A 13,855-nucleotide genomic window follows, 5' to 3' on the forward strand; every position below is an offset into this window, starting at 1 on the left:
AGAAAGCCGGCACACAGCAACGAAGACCCAACGCAGCCAAAGATAAATAAATAAATTTTAAAAATAAAATAAAATATATAAACGGAACGAATACAGCTAAGAAAACGGGACGAATGCTGCTAAGGGAACACAGGCGTTGGGAGGCCGTGCAGCCCAGACGTCGCTCGGCGTCAGCCGCCATGAGGAGGGGAGGGATGTCCTGTCTGTTGCAACCTGTCTCACCGACGTCTGGATATCATCGTTCAATTTGGGAACAAATCAAAGGAAGGAAAACTAAACTTTAGCAGGTTTGACATATTGATGTCAATTTGGTTTAAAAAAAACAAGAGAGAACAGGAATGGCTTAGTAAGTAATAACTAGAAAAGTTGTATTATCACAATATCAATGAATCTCTAAAGCAAAAACCCCAACCAAATAAAAAGGCTCAGAGGCTGTCACCAGAGGTTAACAGCACGGCTAGGATGAAATGGAACCCCAAAGTCGGCACCAAATAGCAGAAACGTTTCCTCGAGAAAGACTATTAGTCTGTTTAATTGTCTTCGGCAGGAAAAGAAAGAAGCCCCATAATCTGCAGGAGTTTTCAAAGTGGGTCAAATAAAACCCCAGAATAGGCTCTGGAAGAGTCCAGCACGGGAGCCTGAGGGACGGAGCCCACGACCTACAGTCCATTCCCACTGTTACCGGCTCTGCTCCTGCAGCTTCAGGGTACCCACGCTTATGTACCAAGGATGGAAAATTGTGCTTAAGGATACAACACAGTGGATCTGGGAGGGTATCCTACTTAAAGGAGAGATTTTTTTTCCATCTCTTCGTTTTTTGTACCTGATGTGTGCTTTCAAGGTGCTTCTATCTGAGATGGTAATAAAATATTTGATGAGTGTATCTGTAGTTGGTCTACAATTAGACATGCAGATAACATGGAATTCCAAAACAAATACAGATTCTAATCATTTTCTAAAATTTAAATTTCCCTTAATTCCTGCAACAATTTTGAACCTTTTCCACAGACTACTGGGCTTTTATGATGCGACTCTGAGTTTAAAAGATAGCTTCCTTACTAAAAAGTACAAGAAATATATTTTGGTAATGTGCACAAACATTTCATAGTCTCAGCATCACTCAGCTGCATGTGATAAAGCTGAAAGTGTATTGATGTTTCAGATATAATGTAAAACACATATGAAAATAGATCTAGAACATACATAATAAATCTGGTTTTTAAAGTTTTGGGTTTTTTTTTTAATCGTTGTTAGACTGCTTTCCAGGAATTTGAATCTTTTCCACTTCAGCAGAAGTTACTCGTCAGGAAATCCAGCTGAAGCTACGACCCCCTGGATGGACAGGCTTCTGAGACGCTGATGCTTCGCACCAGCTCTTTGTGTGCCCACATCCTTACGCTGGATTTTAAATCCGTTTAAAAAAAAATGAGTAGATAACTAAGCAGTTGGATTTAGTTGGGGGTCATATTAAAAATTTGCATGTACTGAAACAAAAAGATGTCTTTGGTTAAAAAAAATTTTTAAGGAAACAAACAAATAGTATTATATGACACAACCCTATTTTTTTAAAGTGTGAATGTTGAATGCATAGGGTAAAAAGTCCAGAAGGAAACACATCAAAATGTTAGCAGTGTTATCTTTAGATTGCAGTATTTATCTGCGTGTCTTTATAGCTTTACAACTAGGAAGGCTGAAACCTTTAGGTTCACATGCGAGGCCCTGGAAAAAGCCCTCCTTTGCAGCGTCTCACCTACCCTTGTCCCCCTGGAATCCTCCACGGAGCTCTTTCCCTCTTAGAAGCGCCTATCAGCCATTCACCTTCCTGCAGAAAATCCCAGAACTCATGGAGAATCTAGGGGGCAGCAAAAATAGCAGCTCTGTGCTTTTGCCCCTTTAAAAAAAGAGCCCGTCCTTCCTAAGGCTCTGCTCACCTGAGACACAGGAGAAGGCGCCGGGGTCATCAGGGCCCCAGGCACAGGCGTGGCAGCTGCATCCCGGTAGGTCGGACAAGGGCTGGAAGGACAGCATGGCCCCAGCCTGTGTCTGCCGCCACCTCGCGTTCTCACCCTTCTTTTAACCCTCCACCCTCACCCCGCAGAGCTTCATCACGCGCAGGCGCCTGACGGATCGAGTGAGCGTACTGAGGCACCCCTCATGTTGGAACACCCGTGGAGTATCTGGACGGGAGGGCAACCAGCACCCACCATGGGCTGCCGGCCACCCCTCGCTCCACCCAGACACACAACGGGGGCGCAGGGGGCAATGAGACTCAGTAGGGAGTGCACACCTGTGATGATGCCAGGCGACAGGAAGCCCCGTGAGGGATGGTGGCTTGGAGCAGGACAGGGCGGGACCCGCAACCCCAGAGTGGCCCAGAGGCGGCTCCCACCCAGCCCTTCCTTCCCCGACTCCAACCCCGGACCCGTCGGTAGCCGGGATGCTGCGCTGCGGTGCGCACGGCTGGGGGGTGGGGGCAGGAACACCCCTCCCCGAGGACCCCCTCCTGCCACATGCACTGGGCGGTCACATCAGAGAGTGACTGTCCCTGGGTAGGAGCGTGTGGGCAGAGGGTCTAGGAAGACCTGGTGTCCCCCCACCCCGGGATCCCCTCACCTCAAGTCACCGGGGGAAGGTCTGCCTTGTTTCCCACCCAGAGCGTGTCCACTCCCAAGAGACCAGAAGGTGAGTTCACCAGACGTCGGAGGTGCTCCAGGACTAAGGAAGACAGACAACGAAGAACAAAAAGGAGAAATACACGAGCAATAGAAGGAGTGAAACCGGCAAGAAGAGCTCAGAAGAAGCACAGTCGTTCCCTTCGAAGAACCAAGGGAGAGGTTAGGAGGAGAGACAGAGTCAACATCAAGATCGCGACCCCAGAGAGCGGGCAGGTGGCACGTCCCTGTCAAAGGAGAGAGCTCACTGAAGGGGCGACCAAGGGGCGTCCCCGGGGGCCCTGGCCGTGCACCTCCCAGCAGAGGCATCCGAGGGGCCCAGCCTCGGGGGGCGGAGGGGAGAGGCAATGACCAAGACAGCCCAGAGTCGGGATACAAGTCCTCCAACTAAAAGGGTGTGTGAAGCACAAATGGGAAAGATGAGGGGAAACCTGCCCTCACCTCCACCGTCAACCAGGACCGTTTGCGGAGAGACCCCAGGACCACAGGCGGGGAGGCCGAGCCCCCTTCCCACCCCAGTCCCGCAGCCGGTGACCGTCTGTCTGACGACCCTGCAGGCAGGCAGGACTGGCCTCGGGACCAAGAGACCCTGTGTCGGAAAGTGCTTGGAGTTTTGGAGATAAAATGAGAGGCAAATGCAAAACAAAGTGTTTGCTAAATCACAGCCATTTCGGAAAAATGTTCGCCGCTGGTGTATCAGCCGTATTTCAGCGTCTGCCCAGAGTATGTGTTTCCAATGGAAACAAAATTCTACGTTACCATCACCTTTGAAATTAAAGCTTCCAGAGCCTTACAATGAAATTTATGTCAAATTAATTTCTGGGACTCAATGAAGCTTAAAATGAATTCATAATGAGGTGCATTTAAGAGGTGTATATAGTGGTTTGGAAGGGCTGATCAAAGAGGTCCCCGTCCTGCCATTAGCTCTAATTTCATGATTATGACACATTTTACCCAGCACACAACACATCATCTAAGAAATGATATGCGTTTACAATTACTGTACATGCAGAACGTGTGACCAAATGGAAGGTGCATATTGCTACATTATTATTGTCATTATTAGTTAATTGAGTATCGACAACGTGCACTTATAGGAGATACAATGAAGAGAGAGCTCCTGTGCTGGATATTTATATTCTAATTTAGACATACTTATAATTCCAATATAACATGTACAACCTGAGAAAACGATTGTCTCAAAAGTGCAAGATTTCCTGAAATATGTGCTTACAATCGTCACGCTTCCAACTAGATGTCGACAGTTATATTTAAGAAATTCTGCTTTCAAATAAAATAAGGTATTTTCTAATCTTCATATGCAAATATTAAAAACTTTAAAAGCATATCTTAAATAAATTCAGCATCTTCAGAAAATGAAACGTGGGGTGCTATAGAGACAGTGGAAAATGTGCACAATTTCCGAATCCACTTCTCATGCATTGGATACTCTGATGTCATGATTACTACCTTTAAGCTGAGAAGCTAAAAATGGAATATATTGTTTAATTTAGTTCAGACACAGGATCCTAATGATATAGACAAGATTTGTACCACTGTGTATTCCACCTTCCTAAACAACACACATTCAAGCAGAAACAGACAAATGATAGCATCTGTGGCCTGAGCATAGTTACATAGACCATTTCATTCCAGCACGATCTGGAGAAAATACCCAGTGACGACAGTTCCCAGCTACTCCAGGACACAGACGGCAGGAATCACCCGGCTCCAAGCTGCACCCTGAAGCAAACCCTCCCCAACCGGAACTGACTGGGCAGCCCCTCGGGTTGCCAGGTGGCACCCCTGCCTTGGGCCCCCAGAAACAGGGTGTAGGAAACAAGGAGCCCATGTATCGCTCTTTCAAAGACTTGTGGGTAAGAACCACATATTCCACAAGAAACACAACATCCTCTCTGCCAGGAATGATGTACTTTTCCCTCCAACATCGGGACTGTGCTTTCACAGAACGATTGTTATTTTGTCAATCATATAGCAGTGGGATGTGATTCACATTCATATATTTATACATACAGATCCAATGTTGCTCATATAAATAAGAAAGAGAATTAGATAATCATCTAATCATACAGAAAATTCACAAGATAGATGTGAGTCTTGAAAGTGACCACCTATCACCTGTGTTGAGCACCGGGAAGTCACAGCCGGCTGCCCAGGGCCCTGGGCACGTGGGCACTCCCTGGCCTCCCTGCAGGGATGCCCCTCCCCGCCTCCCCACACCCTCCCGCCCCGCCTTCTCTTCCCCTCGGACTGACACTGTCTTTCTCTAACATTTTGTTCTTTTAGCGAAAACCTGGAACAAGTCATGATATAAATACGTGTAAAATTAGCTAAATAAAACCTTAAACGCTCGTTTCATCTCTACCATGAACATAAAACCTGCTGAATTTTTTGATTAACTAGAGGAGTCATATCTTCACTTCCATCCTTCAAAATTTGCAAAATCTAAATTAATAAATATTTTATTAGAAGTCTATAAAACATATCAACTCACTTCATTAACTGTTCAACTGGGTATTCATAAAACTTCATTGCTTCTGAGAACAATTTATACATTGGTTGGATATCCTCACCTCCCAAAATTCCTGAATATGCACCAGCATTGCCAAGAAACCGGGCCAATTATCATTTAACCAGGTACCACATTTTGAAAAGTGATTGGCCCTTACGTATTTACAAATTAAAACATCATTGTTTCTGGGCATCAGAACATGACACTGGAAAACAAAAAAAAGCCATGGTTCACTGAGATATAACACCCATGAAATCGGCAAATCAGGGCATAAAATATTCACATGCCTCCCAGTGGCCATGCAATAACCCTCTGGACAGTTCCTCCTGAGTCTCCCCTGCTGCCCCAGGTCATCCTGGTACGAACCCAGGACTCCTGTTCTGCCCCGGGTCTGCACGATATGGAACTGAGGTTTGGAATTGGTGGCAAAGGAAAGCCTCATTTTGAACAATTCTTTTCTGCTGCAACAAGACATATTTGCCCCAAACGTTCTTAAAACAAAAGCCAGTAAAAATATGCTTCCAAAAAAATCCTGCAACCATAATAGATAACAACAAAAATTGGCTGGAAAAATGTTTTCTGATACATCCAAATCTTCAGAGTTTGGGGGGTTTTTTTCATCCAGCAATGGAAACTGCTGAAACTACTCTTCATCTCCAGAAGCATTCATCCTTTCTACCCGCTCCATGTGAAGAGAACAGAAGTAAAGAGCTGTGAAGGGGACATTTCCAGGTACAAAGCAAGACTGCAGACACGGACTGTGAGACAGGCTGGGACCTGGGACCTGGGACCCTTTGCTGCAGTGCTGGCCCCTGCACAAACACGAGGCACTACAAATAACCGCATGGACAATAAGACACAAAAAGGCCAAAACCCAACCGCCGCTTCTGAGGTGCTGGGGGCAAACGCAGGGCACTGCGCACGATCCCTGCACACGGCGCCACCAGGGGGGTGGGCAGACCCCCTAAGCCAGCCCTCCAGCCCCACCCTCATGCCATTTAAGGGAGCAGCCCGCCCCCCCTCGGGGGGCAGCAAGGGCACCTGTTACGTGGTCTCACTGCTGCCTGCTGCAGCAGGAGCCCCAGTAAAGCCTTGCCTGAATCCCTCATCTGGCCTCTTATCAATTTCTATTGATTAAAGAGTCCAAGGACCCAGGTGGGTAACAAAGCCCCCTCCTGCCACCCCACACCTCTGCCCTCATGGGAATATAGCAGGTCAGCCCTGTACACACCACAGAGAAGTGGTCGGCCAGCAGCTCACACCAAGAACTGCTCCCAGGGACACGCTGATTCCCTAATTTAGTGTGTGGTTTCCCGTGAAGGCTCCTGTGGTCTCAATGCTGTGTCCCCCAGAATTCAGCTGCTGAAGCCCTAACCCCCAGCGGTGGTGCTGATGGGAGGGGGGGCCTTGGGGAGGATGGAGCCTCACAGTGGGATCAGTGCTCTTACCAGAGAGACCCTCACTCACCCCCTCTCCATGTGAGGGAAGGACGGGGAGTCTGAGCCCCGGAAGAGGGTCCTCGCGGACTGGGTGGGCGTCCGTATCTCAGACTCCGGCCTCCAGAGCTGGGAGCAGGACACGTCTGCCGTTGCTAAGCCCCCATCTGCACTGCTGCGTCACCGCAGCCTGAACTGACTGAGACTAACGGTGGCCAAAGCTCTTCCACCCAAGATGCCAAACTTGTGTTTTCATTTCATGTTAAAATTTGAAAACCTGCGGGGCAGTTGGACCGAAATCTGCTGTTGACATCTCAGCAAAATGTCCACACCACCTTCCGACGGGGAGCCCAAGAGGACAGCCCACCCCCAAAGGACAAACGCGGATCGGGGAGGGGTTTGATACCGGAAGATGAGGAGAAGCACGTGGGGCCCGGGAGACGGCCCCCAGGGAATCTGCGGCCCCTGCGCAGCCCGCCCATGGCCCTTTCCCTCCTGCCGCCAGGCAGCCCCAGGCTCGGGGTCACAGCTGTCAGGTGCCTCCGGGAGTGACTTCGGCCTTTCCCAGAGCCAGGAGCTCCGAGCCCGGCCCAGGGTGAGGGCTGTACGGCACAGCCCTCCCGCCGGCAGCCTGGGCCACCCCGCGGCACCTCTGCCGGCTCTGCTCCTGGCCAGTGGGCGGGCACAGAGGGTTCTGGAGCCTACGGCCCAGCACAGGAGCCTCCCACAGGGCCCCCTTCTGCAAGCAGACCTCACAGCCCCACCTGTCTCCTCTCCCTGTCACAGGTGTCCCCCCAACCAAGCTTTTGGTGTCTTTTTCCCAGGTGACCCGGAAGACACAGATGGGGGAAGGCCCTCTTCACATTCACTAACCTCCACGGAGATTCCAAAGGACCCTCGGTTTGGGGAGCAGATGGCGAGGAAATGCAGTGGCACCAGCAGGGCCCATGTCTGCATCCGAGCTGGAAAGCACGGCCCCTTCCTGTCACTGGTTCCTATCCCCTCGATAACCTGTAACTGGAATCCTGATGCTGGTCGGTATGGGAAGCTGTGGTGACCGCGACCCTGGCTGTAGGTCTTGCTGTGCGATTACTGGTTAGAAGCGCATATATAGTACTCTTATATACTGTATGTAACACCTTGATTCTCACATCTTAATAACTTGGACTTCAGTATAATTTGCTTCCCTTGAACTCGTACGTAAAGGCACAGGTGGTGGTCTCAGACTCTGCCCTGAAGCCGCCACGTTCACCTCCCTGCCGCCCAAAGGATGGGGAGGGGGGAAGAGATGCTCAGGACGGCTGCACAGGACAGCGTCTGCAGGAAGGCGAGGGAGCTTATGCTCCCGATTCCTCCCGAGTCGGCCCCAAGCGCAAAGGCAGCACAGAGCTCCCGCCAAGGCCCATGCTCTGAGCTGGACGGGGAGCTACGGGAGCCCCCCAGGCGCTGCACCACCTCGCCTGACATCCGCGGGCCCCCGGGCCCCCACCAGGTGCGGCCCGCACTCGCGGGGCCCCTCGCGCACCCGCCCGTCCACCCGCCCTCGGGGCCTCTCTGGGGCGACCAAACCGCCACGTCCCCGAAGGGCATCCCTGTTCAACCCCAGGACCTGCTTTCCTGCTTCAGGGTGCCCACGCTGGCCCCGGGAGCAGCAGCGCCCCCAGTTCCCCCGGCTCCCCCTCCTGAGGGCTTGCCCAGCGGCTCTGAGCACGTCCTGGGCTCCGGACGGAGCCACCCACAGAGGCGGCAGCTTCCAAGCCGCTCCCAGCAGGCCCCCGTGCTCTCCGGGCTGCAGCGGGCGTGCCAAGGGCACCGCCCCGCCACGTCCCCTCCACCCACCCCGGGCCTCGCCTCATCTTCCTTTGCCCGGGCTCGCTCACCTGCCTCTGCCCCGCACCTGCTGTGCGAAGCGCCCGCGGCGCCTGGTGGGCCGGGCCCACGCATCAGGACGGCGCCCCAGGTAAGCAGCTCATCCGTACATCCGTGTGGTGCCCACGCACCCGACAGCCCATGTGCGCGTCCTTCCTGAGTGTCGACACCACACAGCAGAGAGCAGCCCACCGCAGGCTCGATCCCGCAGTTCAAAAATCAGCGCCCGTCCTCGTTCATGGAGATCTCCAAACGAGCCTGCGAACTTGGTCATCTCTGCAGGACTGCTGCACAGACCCAGCCCCTCCAGTTCAGAGCGAAGGCGCAGAACCTCCCAGGGAGCACCAGCCCCTCCCCAGCCTCCACGCCCACCACTGAGCGCGGGCTGTGATGGACCCGATGCCCGTTCCGACTGTGTGGAAACTAGGTGAGGCCTTGCAGAAGGAGGCGGGTAGTTAGCAGAGCTGTGCGATGGCAGCCCCGTCACACCGCAACGTCGGGATTTCCACACGTGCTGGAGCCAAAAGGCATCAGCTGAGATAGAGAGTGCATCCTCCAGTCATCGCGGAGGCCTCTCGAACCTCCCCTCCTGTGTCTCTACCGCTGGCCCGTCAGGACCAAACGGACTTGACCCCCGTGGCGCAGGCAGGGCCCCCGACACCTGTCCGTCTGTGTGGCGTCCACACAGCAGCAAGAATCGTCTGTGAACACACAGAGCTCATCGCGGGGCGGCCGGCCTCCCGCTCGAGGTGCACGCGGGCCTGAACTTCATTCACCCTGGGCGTGCGAGCCCCAGCGGCAGGGCTGCTCCAGACGAATTCGAACCTGGGCCCCTGTCCCAACTCTGACCTCTGTTGCCTGGTTTCATCCCCAGCCTAGCAGAGGTGTTGCAAGGCTGGGAGAGAGCCCTGCAGGGTCCAATGCATGTGGGCACCCAGCAGGACACAGCTCCGTACAGCATCGGCCCCAGAGCCCAGGGCCCCTGAGCCCCTTCCCTCCAAACTGACGCGTGTTTCTGCTCTCCCCTGTCTTCCCTGAACCTGAGAGCTACGAACGCAGGTCCCTCACTCTTACGCAGTGAGGAAGTGGGGCACACGGAAAGGGAACCAGGAGTCCAGGCACACCTGCATGGAGGGCTAGCGTTCATGCTGCCCCGACCCGCAGCGGCACCTGCAGTACCGACCTGCACCCCAACACGGTGTCCAAGACACCCCCAGTCCTCGGCACCTGCACCCAAGCAGGGGCCAGGCGGGGGGCGAGGGGTGGGCAGCCTTGTGGGACTGAGCCCTTAACCTGTGGCTCTGACTCCGGGTAGACAGCGTCAGAACCGAGTTAAAATATAAACTGTACAATGGGTGTTTCATCGGATCCCTGACAAGTAGCTGACATTTTCTCTAACAAAATAACATTTCAGCTTGCATTGCAGGTGATGAGAGGGAAACTGAACTATAAATGAACACCTTCTATTTCTTTCATCTCGGAGCAATTACGCCTCAAGTGCATCAAGCCAACCACCTAACGAATCCCATGGAAGCTCGACGGAGTCCTTAAGTCAGATACCTCCCATCCCCCCGGATTGGCGGAGAAATTAAAGGAGAATAGGGGGTACATTTTATTTCTCCACTCCAAACCCTCCCCCCAGTTAGATTTCCCATCAATGGAGAGAATTATAAACGCATTCACCTGGTCAGACACCTGTTAGGTAATCTCTAAGCTGAGATACACCTGGTTCTACTGGACTCTAATCCTCCCCAATCCAGAGACGAGACAGCTTTGCCTTCCAAACCCGCTCCGATGACGCCATACAGCCCGAACGGCGCTTGCTCGGGAAACCCTGACACCCTTCCGAGGGGCGATTCTGACGCCCATTACAAAGATTCGTTCTCAGTACGACACGTTATTAAGTCGCTGTTCCCCGTCTGCCTCAGGAGGAGGGGGCCCACAGGAGCCACATCAAAGCTAGGCCAAGGGATTCTCAAGTTAATTTAGTTTAATTATGAGAGTTGAAAACTACTACAGGTTCTGTCCTGTCAACAGACGCTCCTGGTTAATGAATGCTTCTCGTTAAATTGTAGCTCTTTCACCAGTCGCTTTCTTTCCTGCAAACTTCTCCAAAAAACTGCTGAGTCACAACCCGCGTCCGCACCCGAATCATGAACTCTGCTCACACGCGCTCACGGGGAAGCAACTGCGGGGCACTGGTTAGGGTGGCGGGGGGGTGGAGGAGGATTTTTATACACAAGAAAATTTAGATTTCACCCCCTCCTTGTTCATGAATTTGGACCACTCTCCCCACATCAAATACCGTAGACGCGTGGACAAGGCCCAGACTCTGCCGCCCGCCCCCGGATTTCTTTTACCTTGGGAGCAGCACAGGTGCCGTCAGACTCACCTGAGTTAGGATGTTCCTGTCCCTTCCGCGTCGCAGGCTTGGACTCCTCAGGGTTCACCTCCTCCAAGCCGGAGATTCCCGGCTGCATTCCTGCTGAGTCACATCCGGTAGAGGCCACGCCCCTTCCCGAGGCCACGCCCCTTCCCGAGGCCACGCCCCTTCCCGAGACCACGCCCAGCTTGTCTGTGTGGACCACGTACACGTGCTTCGGGCATCCTCCTCTTCAAAGAATAAAACCCACAAACGTCAAAGCCTCGCCCCGGGGCCCACCCTCCTCACACCCCTTCACCGTCCGCCCTGGGGGCAGCCCTGCAGCTTACGCCCCAACTCACACACCAATTTCTCCACCAGGTTCTCTGGATTCTGCCTCCAAGAAAGCCTGCTCCGTCCTCACGTCCCTGGCCACCCTGAGCCCCTGATCTGTGGACCCTGCCATCCGTCCATCGTCCTTGGGCTCCGTGGGCTCCGTCCGGGTTGCCCTCCCAGTGCTGACTTCTCTTCCCTCGTCCCAACGCGGGGACCCCTGCCGCAAGCCTCAGCCCCGCCGCCCTCTGGCTTTCCCCTCCTCCGGGGACTCATTGACTCCGAGGCTTCAGCCACTGCCCACTGATTGACGATTTTCTAATCTGCTTCCGCTGTCTCAAACACTGGCCACCCCGATGCCATGCAGACACATGAAGCTTAACACGTCCCTAACAGACATGTCACCCCCTTTCCTATAAATCTCTCCTTGCAAAGTGGTACTCGAGCTAAAAGTCTGGAGTCACTCGTGCGAATTCCCTATCCCTGACCTGCTCCCCAAATCATGCAATGATGACGTCATGTCAGTTCTCACCCCTTAATTCTCTTTCATTTCTGCCCTTCTCTCCATCACGCGGCCTCTATCATCTCTCAGGTACATTAGCAGGTAGCCTCCTAACGAAATTCTATGCACTATTCTTGTCCCAATCTAATCTCTGACAAAAGATCAAACACCATCCGATCACATCTCTCCTTCTAAGATCCCTCCGGGCCGTCAGGGCAAACTGATCCACGGGCCTGCGGCTCCCAGCCTTGAACCAGGTCCCATCGAAGGAACCCTGCAGCCTTTGGGCCAGTGCCCCCGGGTTCCTCAGCTTGGAATCCCCTTTCTGATTTCTACCCTCCCTACTTGGTCTGCATGCCTTTCAGTGGTCCTTAAACCTCAGCTGGGGTCGCATGCCTTCCAGGAAGCAGGCTCGGCCTCTGCCCTCCGGCTGAGTTGGGGACCCTGGCCAGGAGCTGGGGACTCCAGTCCATCACCGGCATTGCACCTGGTGTGTGGAACCCTGCTCTAGATTTACCTGCCTCCTTCACCAGACTCTGAACCTTGAACCCTGGATTCTTGTGTTTCTAGCCCGAGGCTTCACGCCTGGCGCACGATAGTTGTTCAGTGAATGTCTCTTGTATGGATGTGGGCTGGTGGGAAGGGGGTGTAGAGGTTACTGCAGCCACTTGTTTTGACTGGCAGAGACTCACAGGACCCCCTATTCTATGCGTTTCTCACTTAGAGTTGACTCATCTTTAACCAGGAGATGCCTGTGCACCAGAGACAATGGGCCGAATGCGGTGCTTAGCTGATGGCTTTGTTTTGATTAAAAGCAAGCAGTTAGGCAGAGACCCCACAAAGGGGATCTCTCACAAAGGGCTGCCCTGAACACAAAATCTGCCCTGAGTGAGATTAACCGGGCGCTTTGATGCTAAAACAATGAGGGTGAATCTGTAGCTTTCAAAGGGTTGCAAGACGGTCTTAAGGAATCAACTTCCAGATCCTCAACTTACAGTCTTACTCTCTCCTAAAATCGATCTGCTTGAGAATGAGCCTGTGTCGTGAGTTCCTGTCCCCACTTTCCTTCCATAGCAAAGGCTTGTCACTCACTCCCCCAAATGGACTGTGGCACATGCCTGGGTGGAAAAGCATCTCTGGCCAACAAAGGAACAGTTGCAACATCGTCGTCAGCTCTGGAAACGTGAGTGACGCCAATGACTACACAACAAACCCTTTTGCAAGTCTGATGGTTTCCAAATCTTTGCCTTCAGCAAAGTTGAAGGAGGCCCTTAACTGAGTCTTGAGGAGATAGATCACCGAAAACATTTTTTGATCGATCACCACGTGACTATTGGCATGCAGCTCAGAAAGAGTTGGAAATATTGCATGCCACTGCCACAACAAAGTTTCTTCCATTTCTACGGTGAATTTACATTCACAAGTTTCTTAGCAAATATATCTATAAAATCAGAAAGCAGGAATAGATTTGAGGAGGAACGCCATCCCATTCTAGCAATGAGAATATTCATCTACAAAGATATAGCTAAATAGAAAAACAAGCTATCTGCATTGCATCTATAGATACACTTCTGACTACTGTGTTTAATAGTTATTAACATTTATTTTAAATGATTAATACTTATTAAATTTTATAATTTATTTATTTTGTTTTGATAGACTATGTCCTTACAATAATTATACTAAAAAATCCAGAAGAAATCAGAGCTTCATGAACACAAAATTCTTCCAATTATTTTAATTTTAAGCCTATGGATTTGTTTTTTTACAGAGAATCATGATAAGATAAAGGACCAAAACAACTGAAACATAATATTATATAACATGAGGGTAAACTCCTATTGGGAAGAGAAACAGAAATATAAATTTAAGGGAAAAAATAATATTTAACTTCTGGCTGTTAAAGAAGAGTCTGTTCCTTGTCTTTTTATTTTTTCATTTACTTTTTTAATAAATTTATTTATTTTATTTATTGATTTTTGGCTGCTTGGATCTTTGTTGCTTTCTCTAGTTGCGGTAAGCAGGGACCTCTTCATTGTGGGCGTGGCCTTCTCATTGCGGTGGCTTCTCTTGTTGCAGAGCGTGGGCTCTAGGCATGCGGGCTTCAGTAGTTGTGGCTCACGGGCTCAGTAGTTGTGGCTTGTGGGC

General features: G+C 51.6%; 1 long non-coding RNA gene across 3 annotated transcripts in view; it reads right to left on the minus strand.

Moving 5' to 3' along the window:
- Positions 1-10,983, minus strand: part of LOC109550210 (uncharacterized) — a 196,930-nt gene extending 185,947 nt beyond the window's left edge. For all 3 annotated transcript variants that reach the window (XR_012325485.1, XR_012325484.1, XR_002176598.3), the window contains exon 1: positions 10,903-10,983. This is a non-coding gene — a long non-coding RNA (uncharacterized lncRNA). The remainder of the gene's footprint in view (positions 1-10,902) is intronic.
- Between the last annotated feature and the right edge of the window lie 2,872 nt (positions 10,984-13,855).

Source organism: Tursiops truncatus, chromosome 13, assembly GCF_011762595.2.
Source record: "Tursiops truncatus isolate mTurTru1 chromosome 13, mTurTru1.mat.Y, whole genome shotgun sequence".
Taxonomy (NCBI): Eukaryota; Metazoa; Chordata; class Mammalia; order Artiodactyla; family Delphinidae; genus Tursiops; species Tursiops truncatus.